Source organism: Haemorhous mexicanus, chromosome Z (genome assembly GCF_027477595.1).
Source record: "Haemorhous mexicanus isolate bHaeMex1 chromosome Z, bHaeMex1.pri, whole genome shotgun sequence".
In the NCBI taxonomy this organism is placed as follows: domain Eukaryota; kingdom Metazoa; phylum Chordata; class Aves; order Passeriformes; family Fringillidae; genus Haemorhous; species Haemorhous mexicanus.
The window spans coordinates 43607180-43625384 of NC_082381.1; the positions used below are offsets into that span (position 1 = coordinate 43607180).

At 36.2% G+C, this 18205-nt stretch overlaps 1 protein-coding gene across 8 annotated transcripts in view; it reads right to left on the reverse strand.

Annotated features, from left to right (window-relative positions):
• The window catches only part of PCGF3 (polycomb group ring finger 3), a 53906-nt gene that overhangs the window by 20746 nt on the left and 14955 nt on the right, over positions 1-18205 (reverse strand). For 2 of the 8 annotated variants that reach the window (XM_059873258.1, XM_059873260.1), the window contains 2 exons: positions 6753-6795; positions 2453-2515 (listed from right to left, as the gene is read on the reverse strand). The exons of 1 other annotated variant lie outside the window; for it this stretch is intronic. The gene's annotated coding sequence lies outside the window, so the exon portion shown is untranslated. Of the gene's footprint in view, positions 1-2452; positions 2516-5804; positions 5945-6752; positions 6796-10206; positions 10265-18205 lie in introns of those variants that run through there. 5 more of the 8 variants (XM_059873262.1, XM_059873263.1, XM_059873259.1 and 2 more) reach the window with 4 other exon arrangements.

An 18205-nucleotide genomic window follows, 5' to 3' on the forward strand; every position in this document is an offset into this window, starting at 1 on the left:
GTGAAATCCTACTATCCTGGCAAACTAAGTCATCTTATTCAGTCTAGTAATGATGGAAAGCTCACAAAATATAGAGGACGAAAATCCTCAAAGTAGGTGGCTTTCAGATTCAAAAGTGTTTTGACAATTGAAAAGGCAAAGCAACTGTTCAGTTTAACCACACTTTATATATATATATACACACACTATATATAACCACACTAATCTATATTCAAGTGTTTGCCTTGTGTCACTATGTTAAAGCATAATTTTGAATCTGTCTCTCAATAAAGGGGCTGGAAAGTAAACCTTCTGAAATCCCTTTTATTTAAACAGAAGTTAATTGAAGACTACATTACAGATTAAAATAATTTCATTGGCAGAGGACCAGTTGGTTGTACTAAAACTTGAACTAAATATTTTTCCTTTCTTTTGCGCATGGGATGGCATAACATCTTTAAAAGGGAAAAATAATAGAAATCAAAAATGAAAAAGCTCATTTAACTTTTTTTTGCAGTAACCCAAATTGCTTAGAGAAAAAAAAAAACACACAAAGCCCATGCCTTTACAAATGAACTGTTAAAATTTAAACACAGCTGTTACTATTTTTTTCAAAACATTTTGAAAATTGTACTGTTACCAGAACTTGACCAGCGTGCTAGTCAATTAACAGAGCAGGCTACACTTGCTTACAACCTACTACATTTGGTTCTTGTACTGCAGAAGTCACCAGATTTTACTGTCCCTGGCTCACAAATACTGGTTCTCATCTAGCTCAGTTTGGAAAACATTTCAGAATTTGAATGGTGACACATGTTCCCTAAATTTTACACTGAAATACTGAACAAGGTTGTCTGATCTGTAATTTTGTCATCTCTTTTTCCCCTATGTTCAGTGAAGTGTAACTAAGAAAAAAGAACTATCAAACAGCAAACTTCCACACCAATCTGAACTATTCCAGTGCAGAAGAGTACCAAATGTTCCACTGTGAACTGCGGAGAAACATATCCAACACCCACCCATTCAAATCTGCATTGTCCTATACAAAAAAGACTAGGAAGATTTCCAGTTCTCATGGTTAAGAAGTAAACAATGGGAGAAAAAAAAAATCAGTATTATTTTATAGTATTTGAGATTTAGTTATAAATCTAGTAACCTCCCATTAAAGAAGAATAAAAGAGCAGCTTGGTTTTGCAGTAGACAAAATAGGTGAGAAACATATACTCAGAACCTGAATTACTTTCCTAATTGTAGAATTATTTTTAACCCTCTGAAAACCAGACACATATTAAATCCTTTCAAGTTAGTGCATGAGGTCATCCTACACGTGGTATGTAGGTTTTTGTGGTGCTCAGGAAGAGCTATTCAACATCACTATTCAAGATGAGATGAAGCCACCAGTAATTTAAAAGTGGGCATGCTAAAAAACACAATTAATAACAGACAAAAGAGAAATTACCCTAAACAGATCCTGAAAAAGGCAGTATCAATACAACTAGTTGCTTGTCTGGACAGGAATTCAGAAAGTGTTCAGGATAACCACAGGCAGAAATCCAAACACTTCTAAGGCAGAAGAGCCAAAGACTAAACAGTGAAATCTGAAGCAAAGAAATTGTTTATTTTCTAGAAAAAAAATTAACAATTTTTCTTCCCAACAGTAGAGATAAATGCTGCCACTACAAGAACCATCAATAAACAAACAAAAAATTCAGATGGGGTATAGCATTATGAGAACAGTGACTGAACCACACAACAAAGGCAAAAATAATACAAAATAGTAATAAAGCCATTGTGCCAAGGGGAAAAAAAAAGAGGATTATCGAGAATAATACACACTTTTCCAGCCATATAGGAAAAAAAATCATACACATTTTGGCACTGGAAAAATGAGTATCTTCTAGAATATCAAGAGCAAGCCTATCAAATCAACCTTATGAAAATTTCATATGCCTTTGAAGGAGGACAGAAAGTTGCTCTCATTAGATGTCTGCAGGACTGAAAATAAGAAATATTGGAAAAAGCAACAGAAAGGTAAGTAGACACCTCAAAAGGTGATAAAACCTACAGGAGGATATTTCTCCAGAGGACCTGTCCCATGCTGCCTTCTTGCAGCTACTAAAACAGGAGAAGGATCTCCTCTCTGGTCATGCAGAGATCCAGACATGGTTGCTTCAGCACACCTTGAATCTCCAGTAAACAATGCAGCTTTTAAGGTAACTGGCTTTGTAAGCAAGCTATCAGTGTCAGACTTTATTTAAGCCTGTGTCTTCTACAATTGTGACCCACATGCTCTAGTCTTGGGAAAAAAAAAAGAACTCAGAATGTCTCTCTCGATTTTCAAAACAATTAACTTGTTACAACTAGAGGACTTAGTAAAAATTTAAAAATAATTAAAAATAAAATTTAAAAAAGGCCAGACCACTTCATATCTATTTAGAAAGGTAGTGAGAAGCTTGCAAAAATGGCATATTACCAAGATGTCAGTTCAGTCAGATAACATAAATGCTCAGACTTTGCAGAAAACTTGAATTGCTTCCTAGAGGGAAATAGAAAAAAAAATTTTAGCAGAACTAATGACACATATAAAGAAAAATAGAGACACTAATGTTACAACCTCATATAAGAAATTAAATTCACTAATCATAGCAACTGATTAAAAACATAAAGTAATTCCATATTATGCAAAGTAATTCCACATTTATCACCTGCCTGTTCTGTATCACTTCAGAGGGAAGTAAATAACATAACTGCAGATTTCATCATCAACTATTTTTTTTCTCATTATTATTGCATTTGAAGATGATACACAGTCATACCAGGAAATACAAAGCTAAGCTACTACTCACAATGCTTAAGAAGAAACACTCCATGTGGATAGGTGGCTAATACAGGACATCTTTCATGTTCCTATCTGGAATACACTATCAGTTCAGAAGGGGTACTAGCACTACTGGAACCAAAAATCAGCTCTTGGGAAGGCATCCCAAGATGCCCATGTTTCTACAGCCTAGTGCCAAACAAAAGCACCGCTTTTATCATATAACACAGCCAAGTTGTTATCACCCCACCAAAATCCATGCCAGTAATCTCATATAAACTGGAACTAAACAGCAAGTCTACACAACATCCTAAACATCAAGTCTGACTAAGAATCACACAAGCTATTTTTCTATTTTCCAGACAAATGAACAGGTCTTCCTTAAACAACTTCCCTTTGAAAAAGGGAAATGTTTTAAAATCTCAGTTCCAGATGACCTCTTTCACAGATCTCATCTTCCCATCTCTCAAACAGTTATACACTGAAAAGAAACCCAAAAATGAATTCACATACCTCCAAAACAAGTAACCTAACCTTAAAAACAAAAACCACACAAATCTAACTTCATATTCCCAGGAAACCGTGCAGCTTAAAAGCACAGGCAGGTATCTGGATAACACACTGAGCCACTTGGTCTGACCTCAGTTTACTCTGCTTTGAGCAGCTGGATTATATAGAATATCTGAGAAAAGAACCTTTCCCCAGTACCTAACTTAAATCTGCCCTGACACAGGTCATGCCATTCCCTCAGGTAACCACCTCACACGAAGGACATGATCTTTTTCTAACCTAAATCATCATATGATCCTATGAATTTATTACCTCTGCCTATCCATGTATTGAACAAGCTGAACTTCTTACTATATTGACTGATCTCAAGCTGTAGATGACCACTAGAAAATCATAGAGACACCAACTCAATGAAGTTAGCATGAGCTCAACATCTAAAACTGACTGCTGCAAAAACAAAACACACAGGTTGACATTAAAGTCATGAACACCAGCTTGAACCAATAACAGGAGATAAGCTTACTTTTCCAAAGCACAACCTAGGCTGGTATCTTTTTGCCTAAAAACATATATAGATATATGTATATTAAAAAATCAGATCAAAAGCTTATCTCCCAATTGACACTTCTTTCTTTTTTACAGAGACTCACTAGACTGTGCAGGATTTAGTAGGCGTAGCAAGCCTCTAAAAGAGACCATTTACATTTGCCTTATTTTGTAACATGACCCATCATGCACTGTAGAAGACGCATGCTCAAGAGCTTCTTGACCATGGATCGCAGGATCACAGTCAAGTTCATAGTCAAGCAAAAGTTTCACAGAAAGCTACCATCCAATATAAAACCAGGTAAATTCAGACAACAGACCAAATTCTGTACAGTACAGTACCATTTACAGTATCATTTTCCAAACCTAATAGCTCATTTGAACACTGTGAACCTCAGGCTCCCACAGCAGTTAGCAGACAAGAGAAAATACCACACCTTAATTTAGTTTTAAGAAAGCCAAAGCCAAGAAAGGCAAATCTCTGTAAAACAGAATTTCTTTAGTTCTTCTAAATTAAATTGTTAGTTCTTCTGAGATTTACCTGCTCAAATAGTAACCTTTGACAGCAAGCAATCCCAAACTTTAAGAACTGTAGATAACCTTGAAACTTTGAATTCACTGACTGAACTGTGACACTTGATTAAAAAACATTAAAGTCTTGTTTTGTACTTAGTCAACAAATGAACACTGGAGCCAAAACACAGTTTCCGTGGGGGTTCCAGTCATTGGTTTCTCTGGGTCTGGATTGAAGGCAGTTGAGATGGTAGTTCATGTTCAGACTCAAGTGTTTATTATTTCTTGTCAGTAAAACTGTCTCACTACTGTGAGCTCGGCAGTTTTTCATTAGAAGGCACAAAATGGCTAACAGTCTCTTGTTAAAAGTTCTTTTAAGACTAAGCTATCCAATTAAGAACTGACACCTGGATTATTTTCCCTTTTAACCCAATAACTGATCTCACAGAGCCTGGAATGCCGACTTTTCTGCCCAATTACAAAATGCCACCCAAACCCATGAAGAAGAAGGAAGAAGAAGCATGAAGAAGAAACCCAGGATGATACCCTGTGCCCTCCATTTTGCTTCCATCCAAAACATACTAAAAATCCCAAAACCTAAATTTCTCACCAAGTGATACACCTACACTACTTTCTATAATCTATTTCACACCTTTGTGGATTCTAGTTTATCTTGAAGTCTACGAAACTTTCTCCATGAATGAGGGTCAAAGTCAGTGCTCCCCTGGGGGTCAGGACACCCCAGAGCAGAGAGAGAAATATTCCCGGTGCCCTGGGTTTCCACACTTCTCCCTCAAAACCACGTTGCTGGAATAGTAAGAAGTCACTCCTCAGTTTCACAAAACTCTACTCCACTCACTTATCAACCAACCAACCAACCAAATAAACCCCAAAAAACCAACAAAACAAAACAAAACAAAACCAAAAGAAAAAAGTCTAAAAAAGACACGCAAAACACCAACCTGAGCCTCAAATGTTTTTTACAGGAAATGCAAAATTCATAAAAAGTATCCCTTCAACACAGATTCATAGGATAACGTTATGGATATAATGAAGTAACCTAAGCTTCTCTTATCTAACCTTGCACTCAAAGCAGGCCCACTTACATAGAGTTACAGTGAGCTATTCCAGCTTCACTCAGAAAGTGTTCAACAATTAAGATTCCACAGCCTCTTTGGGCAGGCTTTTCCAGTGGCTGACCACGCTCACTGCCAAAAAATGCTCCTACCATCTCATAAGAATCTCCTGCGTTGCAACTTGGGTACAATGCCTCTCATCCTAAAAGCATGCACCTTCAAGAGTAGTGCAGTACCCTCATCTTGATTTCTGTCCACAGGTTGTGTAGAAAATAGCGATAACATCTTCCCTAATTCTTAGCATCACTTTCTTTAGGAGTTTTGTAAATGCTGCATAAAAAAGAGCAACACCAAAATCTTACTCAATAGCTGAAGAGCCTTCTTAACTCAAGCTGTTAGTACTTCATCCTGGTTATTATTTTGGAGGCAGAACAAATCAGCACTGCACTTGCTTTAGAGAAATAGGAAGCCCCTCGAAGTGCTTAAAAAGAATCGAGAGATCCTGTTTAAAAAAGTTAAAAAAAAGAAAATACTCACACAAATCTTTTTCTTACAAAGACAAAGCCTACTTTTCTAACATATGCCACCACATCTGCTTGAAATGGATGGAAGACCTGGTAGAAGAATTCCATTTTAAAGAGACAGTTTTCTTAACAGCTGCCACGCAATGAATTATTCAAAAACAACATACCAACAATGGAGAGAGAAGAGAAACTTTCTTTCAGTGCTGGAACATGAAACCCCAAACAAACACAGAAAATGTTTCAAATATTTAGCTAACATGAAAAAAAGATCCTTTGCAAAAAGATTCGTATTTCTTCATCTTGGATCCAAATGACATTTTTTAAACCACACTGCTGGCACGGTGTCAGCCTCTCACTGTCTGGAGGTCTTAGAGAACACCAAAAAGGGAGTGAGGGCATTTACAAAATCTGGACTATATTCCCAGTTAAAAAACAAGCAAACAAACAAACCCACACACAAAGTCATGAGAGGCTGAAAGGGGACATGCATATTTCAGAAAGTTGACTTGTTTTGTTTGTGCATCATTCCCTTCGTCCACTAAGGCAGTGTTCTCTTAAGATGATCAAGAAAAAAGTTAAGCAACATATTACAGACCTCTCCTCTAACACTGATATGACAAGCCTGCATATCTCAGCACAAGCTTTCACATTTCAGAGAGATGTCAGCACTGAAACTATTATTCATGCATGATTACAGAGAGGATCAGCAGAGGGACTCCTGAGAAGTACAGGCTTGCAATTTATATAGAAACCAGTCCAGAATATTTTGGCCTACATGAGGCATACCTCTTAAAACAGCATTTCTTTTCAGAGTCTGCCATCCAGAGACCTGAAAAGACAGAAAAATAGTCTGAAAGTTAACATCCAAAATTCCTCAAAATATAGCTGGCACAAAGAAATACTCAGCTCACTAAATTCACCTAAGTATTTAGGTATCTCTATTAATTTAAGAGAACAGTGGGGCAGAAGCACTTGTAAGCAAGAAATGGGGGAAAAATTTGATCCTCGAGAAAAATAAAGAAAAATAAGATTTAACACAGTCTCCTACTAGACAAGAAAAATTGCTCAAAAAATAAGTTCTAAGAAGTCCTGTTACCATGTGATAGAAAAACAAAAAGAAATTATCTTCAAAAATGACAGGGAAAATAACCAAATAAATAAGCAGATTTTTTAACAACAACCTATGGACTAGAGAGTCTGTAGGAAAAGAAAACATTTGGAATTGAAGATGCACATTTAGACAAGCAGCATTCTCAGTTTTCAAGCTATGTTTTCAAGTAATCTGCTCTTTGTATCTTAATCTTTCAAAATACTTTCAAGGAAATAACTAGTATTTCCAGAATCTCTAGCTATTTGCCAGAACAAAATTATATTTTTTAAAAAATTAAAAAATAAGATCTTTATTCTTTGGCTAAAGGTGATACAATCTCACATGAATAGGTAAGTTTCAGAGAAGAAGTAATTTTTCTTATTGATTCACATAGGGAAGATTCAGCTGTTACAGTGATGGGTAAAAAGTACTACTAGTTCCATCTTCTTGCTCCAAAAAATCAAAGGCATAGCCTGTAGTTAATGATTTTGCTGTTATATTGCTAAGAGAATTATGAAAACAATGACAAAACAAGCTGTTAATGATTGCAGTTGACAAAAACTTTAAAAGAATGCCAATAAAAATCTCTTTGCAGTTCCACTGTGAACTCCTTTGACTGAAATCAAAATAAAAAATTACTTTTAACTGAAATCAATGCAGAGTTGCAGGAGATGCTCCTTTGTCAGAATCCACAAAAAAGAACCCCATTGAGGACACAAAGCCTCTCATACAGTAGAATTAACTCCATAAGACTTTGTTATTTAAGATCTATTTTTCCAGCAAAATGTGGAGAACAGAGCAGTCCCTCTGCTTCTAAAGAAACCAGCTCAGAGGCTTATCTCAATTCCAAAAGCATATCACAACATGAACTCGAGTAACAAGTCTTCCAAAAGTCCTTGTCATGCATCTTCCCTCGCTACTGCTGGAAGAGGACAAGGTTACACACTGGTTCGTGTGGGAAAAGGAAGTGGCACTCAATTTGTGAGGAAAAAAACCAACTACCAAATTGGTCCTAAATCATCACTATATTCTTCTAGTTCTAGTTCTAAGGTGATAGCGACACACTATGAAAGCTGACAACAGGGAAATGAAGTTCCTTTTCAGATCTAAATGGTTGCTGGAGACTGAGCAAGTGGATCATTGTACTGATCTTGTAATAAGTTAGAAGTGAGTACTAATATTTTCTTTAAAGGATTTTTTAAGTGCTGTGATTGCTATTAACAACTTGTCAGATTATCAAACTAACTGCAGTTTGTACCACCTAGCTTTGTGGTACAACAAGACAGGAAATTATTCTTCCCAGGTAAAAATTCAGAACTGAAGAGAATGGCAGTTTTACAAACCATTACAACCTTTGCTCTATTTTAACATAATAAGCATACATACTTTTCATTCGCTGAAACATAGCACAATAATGTTAATTCATTAAAAAACTGAAGGATAATGCTCACAGTGGGGAAACTCTAAGGAAAACAACTATATGTAGCAAATAATAACAATTTAGCTGAATAATTTTGCTGAAAGGTACTAAAGTCATACAGCACTGAAAGCTGAATGACAACTGTACTGGAAGGAAGAGGTGTACCTCAACTCACAAAGAGTGTATTTAAGGTGAAAGACACAGCTCTAAGAACAAAGCACTACAACAATAGAACTTCATGCAGATTCAAAACTAAGTGTGGAAAAGAAAAATTTCAAATCTGATGTTATGATTGTGTGGCTTACATTGGGCATAAGCATCTCACTTTTGTGAGATCATGAATCAGGCATCTCACTCATTAGATAAACCTAGATTTTCAATGAGCAGAAAAAGAATACAGCCCTTGCTATTGCAATCAGTTTCATTATTCTCAAAGTTGACCAACAAATATTGATAAATTAACATTTTAACTATTAATTTAAATATCAACACTAAAGTCTTAAGTACTATTATATATGTTCAAATTTAATAACTGTTTCTATCTATTTCCACAAACTATATTACCTGACCAGGCCTGGAAACACCTTATTCCATAAAGACAGAATTAAAAAATGGCTCCTGATATTGTAAGCACAACCACATAATAGGAGAACTAATGAAATTACTTATTAGAACTAAGTCTAATTCACACTTCCATCACAATGCAAGTAAAGTGTTGCATGGTCATGAGGTCAGAGATTATGAAGAGATACAAGAACAGAATTTGTCTTTTTCAACTATCTGGATTAAAACAAAAATAGTCTGTTATTCTAATCCGTTGCAATAGAAAGACAGAAGTTGTTAATGACTGAACAAACAGACCTCTGTTCCATACGGAAATTTATTGAAAAGTAACTTATTAAAATAATATGGTGACCTGCAACAGATGAAGAGTAACAGCTAAATGAAATTAATTTTAAAACCTCACCAGATTAAAGTACCTTTCTCTTTTACAAGTTTTTCCACTGTAGGGCAAGATACTTATCAGTCAGAAGTTTACTTCAAGAGAACTGGAGAAGCAGTCATAGTCCTACTTCCATTGCTAGAAATGTCAATACAGCCAGTACAGTATTCTGAAGAAGGATGAGGATATTACCTCAGGTAAGCAACTTAAAATGCAGGACATGATTTCAACAGATGGACAGACAAAGCAAACAGTACTGTGGCTACTTTTGCTTCAGATACCAAAGGTTTTTTATTTCAACTGTTGTTGGATGTATGTTGTTGAACTTTTACTTTGAAACAATACATAAGCAACTTATAAAAGAGCACAGTGACTTCAAACATTAGCAGTGAGAAGTCTGTGCTGGGTTTAGCAAAATGGTGTAACAGAAGATATTTTGTCTTTTAAAATGAGTTTTAAAACATTGTAAGCTCCAATAAAACTCTTGTATCTTGTGTTTGCAAAGCACTGTTTCATAAAAGATACTACTAGAAACAAACCTTTCTGTTGAGCAGAAAATAATAGATTAAAGATTTAAATTTGCTGTAGCAAGCTTAGTTATGAGTAAATGTGCAGATTTTTATGACCTAATTCAAGAGAATAATTACATGCTAAGGCAAAAAATATATCCATGTACTTTTTTTAGTATCATGCTGGCAATTTTTCTCATCTCAGTGGAAATCCTCGCAAGTGGTTTTTCTCATTCCTGGGAATGTTCTAAGACCACCAGATGGCACCAGTACCCTACCTTCAGTAAAGCAGTAGCTGTATCTCAATAACTGAGCACAGACCAAAACAGGACTGCGCTGAAACAGAAAAAAATAAATTAAAAAACACAGTCCCCATCATTTTCACGATGGAGACTTCAAGATCCTACTGTGTCCTTGGCAACCATCCAGACTCACTTGGTCACCCCAACAGTCAGTTCCTTCCATCTCCCCCTTAAGAGACATACAAGCCTGCCCATGCTGGTGAGCTTGGCTGTTTTGTCAGTAGCACTAATTCATTTCACTGTAATTGCTGGCACTACAAACTATGCATTCAGCCAAGCATATCACTAAACGATTTCCCTTAATGCCACATCTACACATCTTTTAAACACCTTCAGGGTTCCAACACTGCCCTGGACAGCCTGGTTTGATGCCTGACCACTATTTCAGCACAGAAATATTTCCGAATATCCAGTCTAACCCTCACCTGGCATAGTTTGAGGCCACTTCCTCTTATATCACTTGCTTCCTGGGAGAAGAGACTGACTCCCACGTGTATTCGGCCTCCTCTCAGGTGGAAAGTGAGAAGGTCTTCCCAAGCCTCCTTTTCTCCACACTAAACTACCTCAGCTCCCTCAGCGTCCCTTCACAGGACTTGCGCTCCAGACCCTTTCCACCAGCTCCTTTTCCCTTCTCTGGACTTGCTCCAGCACCTCAATGTCCTTCCCAACATGAGGGGCCCAGAACTGAACAAGAACTGAGGTGTGGCCTCACCAGTAACAGTAGAGGGACAAAATTCCTGCCTCACTCTGGCTGACCACACTGTTGCTGATACAGGCCAGTATGCCATTGGCCTTCTTGGCCACCTGGACACATTCCTGGCTAATGTTCAGTTGCTGTTGACCAGCATCCCCAGGTCCTCTTCTGCGGGAAAGTTTTCCCACCGTTTTGCCCCCAGCCTGTAGCACTGCATGGGGTTGTTTTGATCCAAGGGCAGGACATGGCACTGGGCCCTGTTCAGTTTCCTATCACTGGCCTCAGCCAACCAATCCATCCTATCCAGATAACGTTCCTGCCCTCCAGATCAACACTCCCACCCAATCTGGTGTCATCTGCAGGCTGACTGAAGCAGCACTTGATCCGCTTATACAGGTTGTTGATAAAAAGATTAAATAGAACCAGCCCCAATACTGAGCCCTTGGGAACACAACCTGTGACCAACGGCCAGCTGGATTTAATTCCATTTCCCACCAGTCTCCAGGCTTGGCCATTCAGAGAATTTTTACCCAGCAAAGAATGTACTTGCCCAACCCCTAAGCAGCCAGTTTCTATAGAATAATGTGGGAAATGATGCCAAAGGCTCTACTAAAATTCATAGGAACAAGATAAGCCCTTCCCTCACTCACTAAGCGGGTCACCTTGTCACTGAAGGAGATCAGGTCAGTCAATCAAGATTAAAAACTAGGTCAGTACAAGGCGTATATAAAAGTTTTGAGAATGCATTTACCCTTCATGAAGTGTTTAGGAAGAAACTCACCAGGCCTTCCTACTCCAGGCTAACATCCATATCTATTTTGGTTTTATGTATTCAAATACTTTGGAAGAACAAGGTGGATGGGGATGCTGGGACATTTCACTGTTCCTTAATAAACCAGGAACTTTCTTTAGCAGGGATAACTTTATAAGATGCAAAAAAGTTACAGAGTTCTTCACAGTAACTCGTATTACTGCATGCTTGTGTCAGAGGTAACTGCTTCCAAAAACAATGCTTACCAAACACATTCACAAACCCCGAGAACACAAATAAGCAAAAGAGAAGGTGATACGAGAAGAAAAACTGGAGCAGTACTTAAAGCTCTAGACCATCAAGTTGTCCTCCCTGCAATAGACCCCAAGTCTAAGTTTATTTATTTCAAGTCCAGTTCAGAGGAAATCAAAAAAGGGGGAAAAAAAACCCAGAAAACCAACCAAGGACAAAATCCCCACCTAATTTTGCACACAGCAAGTAAAAGCATCCTTGATACAGACCTATTAAAATTTCTAATTTATACAAGAGCATTACTATTGCCACAAGAATACTGGAGAAATTTTTTTAAAAACCAAAGCCTATATCCCAGTTTTAAAGCGACTGTGTGAGTTGGTAACTGAAAGGGCTGTTTAGATTTTGTTACTTGTTTTTTTTTTTTTTCATCGCTAGTCTTTTGGTTTTGGAACTAAACAAATGAGTGAAATGTTTTTTTTTTCTCCCTTCCTGCAACCAGCTGGCAACTCTGAACATTTCTGTGGTAAAATTTCCTACACATAGAAGTATAACTTGATCTTCAATACAGCCACCCAAGAGGCTGATTCAGAGACCAGCTTTAAGCTAGACAGATTTTTACTCTAGAAGGTCTTACTATTCGATAGCCAATTCCCATTTCACATTCACAATCAAAAGACAAAGAGCTGACAAGTCTACCAAAGCACACAAAACAGTATCTTTAACCAACTTATTTGTAATTAAGTTTGCCATGTTAGAGAACTTGGATCATGATTAATGGTTATGTCAGCTATCAGGTAATACAAAAGAGAAAGAAAAGAAAGAAGTGGCATGATAACATACAAAAACAAAGAAGTGGCATGATTACACCACTTTCATGAAAACATCCTTGAAAATTACCATGTAGTACTTATTTCTTTGATCTATTACACTCAAGAGAACCTGGCTTTTTTTTCAAGAAGACTTGACTAACTGGTTAAAGAGAAACTACTAAAAAAATATTCACTATTTTACTAAGAGCTGCTTAAGCCAGTTAAGGTGGCTTAAGTAAAGTTCACCACAAAGCAGAACACATTCACTTTTACACACAGTTCATTCATTTCAATGTAAAAGACAGTACTGATAATAAATTACATGTAAAAACTGACACAAATGTTTGAGATAAAGTAGAAGCAACAATCAGGACACAGACGCATTAAATCTATCCATCTACTCTTTAGTCACATCACATATTTTCTTTTATGGTACAATGAGAAGGTGATGTATCTGGTACTTCTCCATCAAACATGTGTCCAGAGAAAATGAAACAGGCCCTGCAGTAAATTGTCAAAACAGCACAGATGTTCAAAATTTCTGTCTTACATGTCATTACTGAAAGGCATAATGAAGAAAAGTAGGATTTTATTTAAGACAGGAGTAACAGCAATGAAGTTGAAGTCTAAGTGACTGAGTGACTCAAAACTAGGTCCCACACCCTTTCACACAAATTTTGGTAACATCTTCTGTCATTTCAATCTGAAGAATGAAATGATGAACATAAAACACCACCCCCTCCCAGCTGTCAGAGGAATTAAGTTCCTTAGAAAGTTTCTAAGACATAAATACTATTAAAATGTTAAACATACTAAAAATAAACTTAATTTCCCACACACAAAGTGATCATCACAAACAACAACAAGAGCCATTTAATCTCAGTTTGCCAAATATCTTAAAAATCTCATTTACTAGAGATGTGTTTAATACCAGGGTTGAATATAAGGTTTTATTTCAGTATTTTCTCTTATACATTGCTTAGATTTGGAGTTTTTATTAAAATTAATAGACTGCATTAAAATCCTGAACCATTTAAAGGAACCTGTTAAATTTAGCTAAAAAATGGTTGCAAAACTGATCCATCAATGTGTTTGCAGCCAAAGAGATAAAGAAATACCAAAATCATCAAAGTTAGAGTTCTTTAAAATTTCAGCTGAAAACAGATGCTTATAAAGCACTAAATTAAGGAAGATACATTGAAAATCAAGTAAGTAACCATTAGTCCTCTAATAAAATCAATTGAAGACAATAAATACCTATTTGTCAGAAAAATGGCAACACTAGAGTTTAATTATATACAGTGTTTACTTTAAAAACACATCTACATCTTCACCTACCAATAACATAAGACTTCAAAGAAGAAAGACATAATCCCTGCACTAAGATTCATATTTCATTTTCAATAAATATTGACTTTCATTAGATTCACTGTAGACTTGAATTTATAGACGCCAAGACTTAACAGTATAAAAACCCTGCATAGACAGATGGACAGTACCTTCCGTCCAAACATGTGAAAGCACAGGCTTCAAACACTGACAACATTTACTGCAGCCATAATCAGACAGAGACTAATCCAGAATGTATCATGGGCCAACTTAAATACTTAGTCTGCCTTAAATGCAATGTTGTAAGCCACTAAGTAAAGCATCTTTTGAAATAATGTTCAATTCTAGATTAACACATTAAGAAATAATGACATGAAACCAGATCAAGTATCATAACACTGTGGGAGTAAAAAAAAAATCCCTCTGTCTTTCCTATATTCACCTATCATATCCTGGTCTGAGAGGGCTATATGACTGTTACTTACAAGATAAGGAGAAAACCAAAAGAGTTATTTAAATTAAATATACACTGGAAAGAAATCACATGGCCAAACTATGTAAGAGCTATATTTAGGTGGGCTTTAGAAAAATGTTCCCAAATATCTGTAATACTCTTATACTTCAGATAATGTAGAAATGTAATAAGGCACCTTCTTTGTTTACTCAAAGACAGGGGGAGAGTGAAATCAACTAAATGATCCAGACAGTGTTTCAGGCTTTACAGGTTCTCTAAGATGGTATCTTTGATACAGCAAGGTCACAGCAAACACAGGAAAATAACAATAAAAGTGTTTTTTTCTTCTCAGTATGCCAGCTGCAGAAAAACAAACGCAAATGATGTCATACTCCCAACTCTGACTTGTAGCACAATCATTATCTAACCCCTCGAATAAAGACCACCTGTAACTTCTCCAAATCTTTATTACAGAAACCCACTACAGTTTTGCTGCAGAACTACATAATGAGGAAAAAAAAAGAAACTGCATTTAAAATGTACAAATGGGAATTCAACAGAGCAGAGAAATAAGCACCCTGCCTCTCTGTAGAAAGCTGGAGACAGATTCTGGCATTAGCTGCCTTCAACTCTGAAAGCAAAAGCAAACACAGTGCAAAGAAATTAAAGATTTAGATTTTCCTGATGTCAAGCAATGATGATAAAAAATGTCTTATATTAATAGGCATAAAGCACCAATATTAAATCAGAGCTGACATTTTGGAAGGTTCTGTTTAGGAAGAGCAATGAGAGTGAAAAACAAGAGAATGGCAGATTTTTGAAGTAAGGAACATGTACATACATACACACTAAATGCAACATCCTGGCCTACTTACTTGATTGCTTCCCACCTACCATCACTACTGTCAGCCCCAGTGCATTATTCCCCATATCCTTCCTCCTCCACTTTTTCCACTGCCTCAACATTTCTTAGAGTCAGACAAGGGATAAATACGTATTACATCCACCCAAGACATTGGAAGTGTTATTATGAAAGAGTTTACATTCCCATAGGAATGTTCTTCAATAGGAAGCTTTACAAGTGGCAACAGATGGTAGGCATTTCTTATCAGAAATAAAACATGATAATGAACATAAAGTAATACATGATATGAGAATTTTGTATAGGTACTTTCAGTTTTCTTTCAACAAGAGTATTAACTTTAAAAGTAAATAAATTTACAGTAAGTGTAGTTGCAGGGCTTTTACTTGAGCTTGTAAGTCACAATACAGATTTCACTGTGAAATGATATCTTATCTTAAAATCAATATTCAAAATGTATTGAAACTAATTCAAAGACTGCTGCTGTTACAAAAGAAAAAGTATTTTAAAAAAACAGGGGCTGACTACTGGAAAAAAAACATTCATCCTAAAGAAAGAAACATTAATTATAAAGACCATGTGTTCCTGAAACATTATATTAATATTAAACATGCTTTTTCCACCTCAACATTTCCTTCATCAGGCAGGATGAAGGCAACTGGATATCTAGCCAAATTTCAGATGCAAGATACTGAACTGCATTTGTATGAGACCCTAACTACTGGGATCAGATTTACAAGCTTTTTTTGACCTAGAACTGAATTTCTCTATCTTGACAGGGAAAGTGTCTGGGCAGAAGATCTGCAATAAGCAGCAGTGTATCTGGAGACTCATACTGAGAGGATATGAGGTGGCTCTACTGCAACAGCACAAAAATTTCTAAGTTTTGTTGTACCTGCAGTGCCTGCTGATAAGGGAAATGTGATTCTTTCATTTTCAGCTCCAGCCTTCCGAATCATTCACTCCTTTTAACCTCTGAGACAAGTAATGCAGTGGGCAGAGCAGGAATCAGCAGCACAAAACCAGAGAGAAAGAAAGGGCAAGACAAAAAGGTTTTGAAAACAACAAAACACCTTTAAAACTTGGTGTCTTGCACTTGTTTTGGCTGGTCTTGTACTCAGTATCACAGAAATCAGGGATGTATACTTAACTATCAGGACAGTTATTCCACTATTAAGCCCATTTAGAAAGAGGATGAAATTTATTACTGAGAATTTTATGCCCTTCTTTTACACACCCCAATATACTGAGTACCAACTCCAGGGCAAAAAAGGTATAAAATATAATGAGTCATAGGATTAAGAATTATTTTTCACAACTTTTGTGCTTATATGTTAATAAGGAGGGCATAGTTTTAAAAACTCACTTGACTGCTAAATTCACTTATTAACAGGAAGGTTAATGGAGAACTTGAGAATGCTTAAGCAAAGAGGATACACTGCATGGTGAAAACTGAAATTTGTTTGGCAGCAAAACACCACTGGCTTACTTCCTCAGTCTGTGAAACCACTTTCTTCAATACTCCTAATTTAGGTGCTTTCCAGACTCTTCTTCCAATTAAAAAATGCTTTATTGTTTAGACCATGAGATACTTACAACAAGGTCTTGACACAGTCCGAACAACAAAGTAACAAATACAAGGACACAGAAAAATATTTGTGCAACAACAGATAAAATTCTCTGCAAGACAGATTGAATAAAAATGTCTGGCAAGATTTTATCCAACTAAACATTTTCCAACTTCTGACAAAGAAACACTGATTTAATTACATTCAAATTACTCTTTACATTCTGCTATTTCCTTTCTTAGTGCTGAGGTCATTTCCAATCAACAACCATTTACAAGCATGGATAAAACTGGGAAGCAGTCTTAGAATGCCAAAGTTCCCAAAGTCTTAAAATATTATAACAGCATTACTGCAGAAGTGAACTTATTTTTTGCAATGAATACCACTATGATATTCTCTAAATAAAATCTGGCTCATTATCAGAAATCAAAATCACTGCCTCCTGGCTTTTGAAGAAAAGACTACTCTTGAATGCTATCCCAGATCAAGTCTTGACAAAATGTTATGGAGACATTTGTCATACACTGGAAGAATACATTCCAGCATAATACATGTTGAGAATTTAGAGATGTAAACTACAAGTCATTAAAAAAGCACTTTGTTTCACATAGACCAAGAGATCCTTGACTACAGTAATTAAAACTGAGATCAAAACCAGCCCTGAATATCAAGAAGAAAAAAATCTTCAGTGAGATTTTATTACCTCATTTCTGATTTCACATGACTTTTTCAATGTTTAATATCCATGCACTTCAGAGAAGTAATTTAAGGTCTTAACCACAGCTAAAACAGACTGTAACATTCATTATGAAGACCTCTGCGGAACAGATGAACAATTCAAAATAAAAAATGACTTTCAGTTGTCATTTGAACCTGATGGTGTATGTTTGAACTGATTGCTCTGACTCCATCTAGACAAGAAAACTAGGGCTTGAAAGGTTTACCATTAAAAAGCAAGAAGCCTTATGGATCTGTGCCATCAACTCCTCAAAACCTTTAAGCTTTGGTGATCTTTGCCTTCCTCATCCTACTTACATATGTATGTTCTAACTTCTGTCATTGAAAAATCCTAATCATACAATAAAAACATCTAGTTACATAAGAAATTAAATTTAATTCTATAGCCCCAGAAATCAACCACTTATTAACAAAGATGAGAAAAATGCGTACCCCTACTAAGTACGCATAACCTGAGTACTAGGATTTTTATATCTTTCATCACAGATCTCTATCAGAAACAACAATTTTCTCTA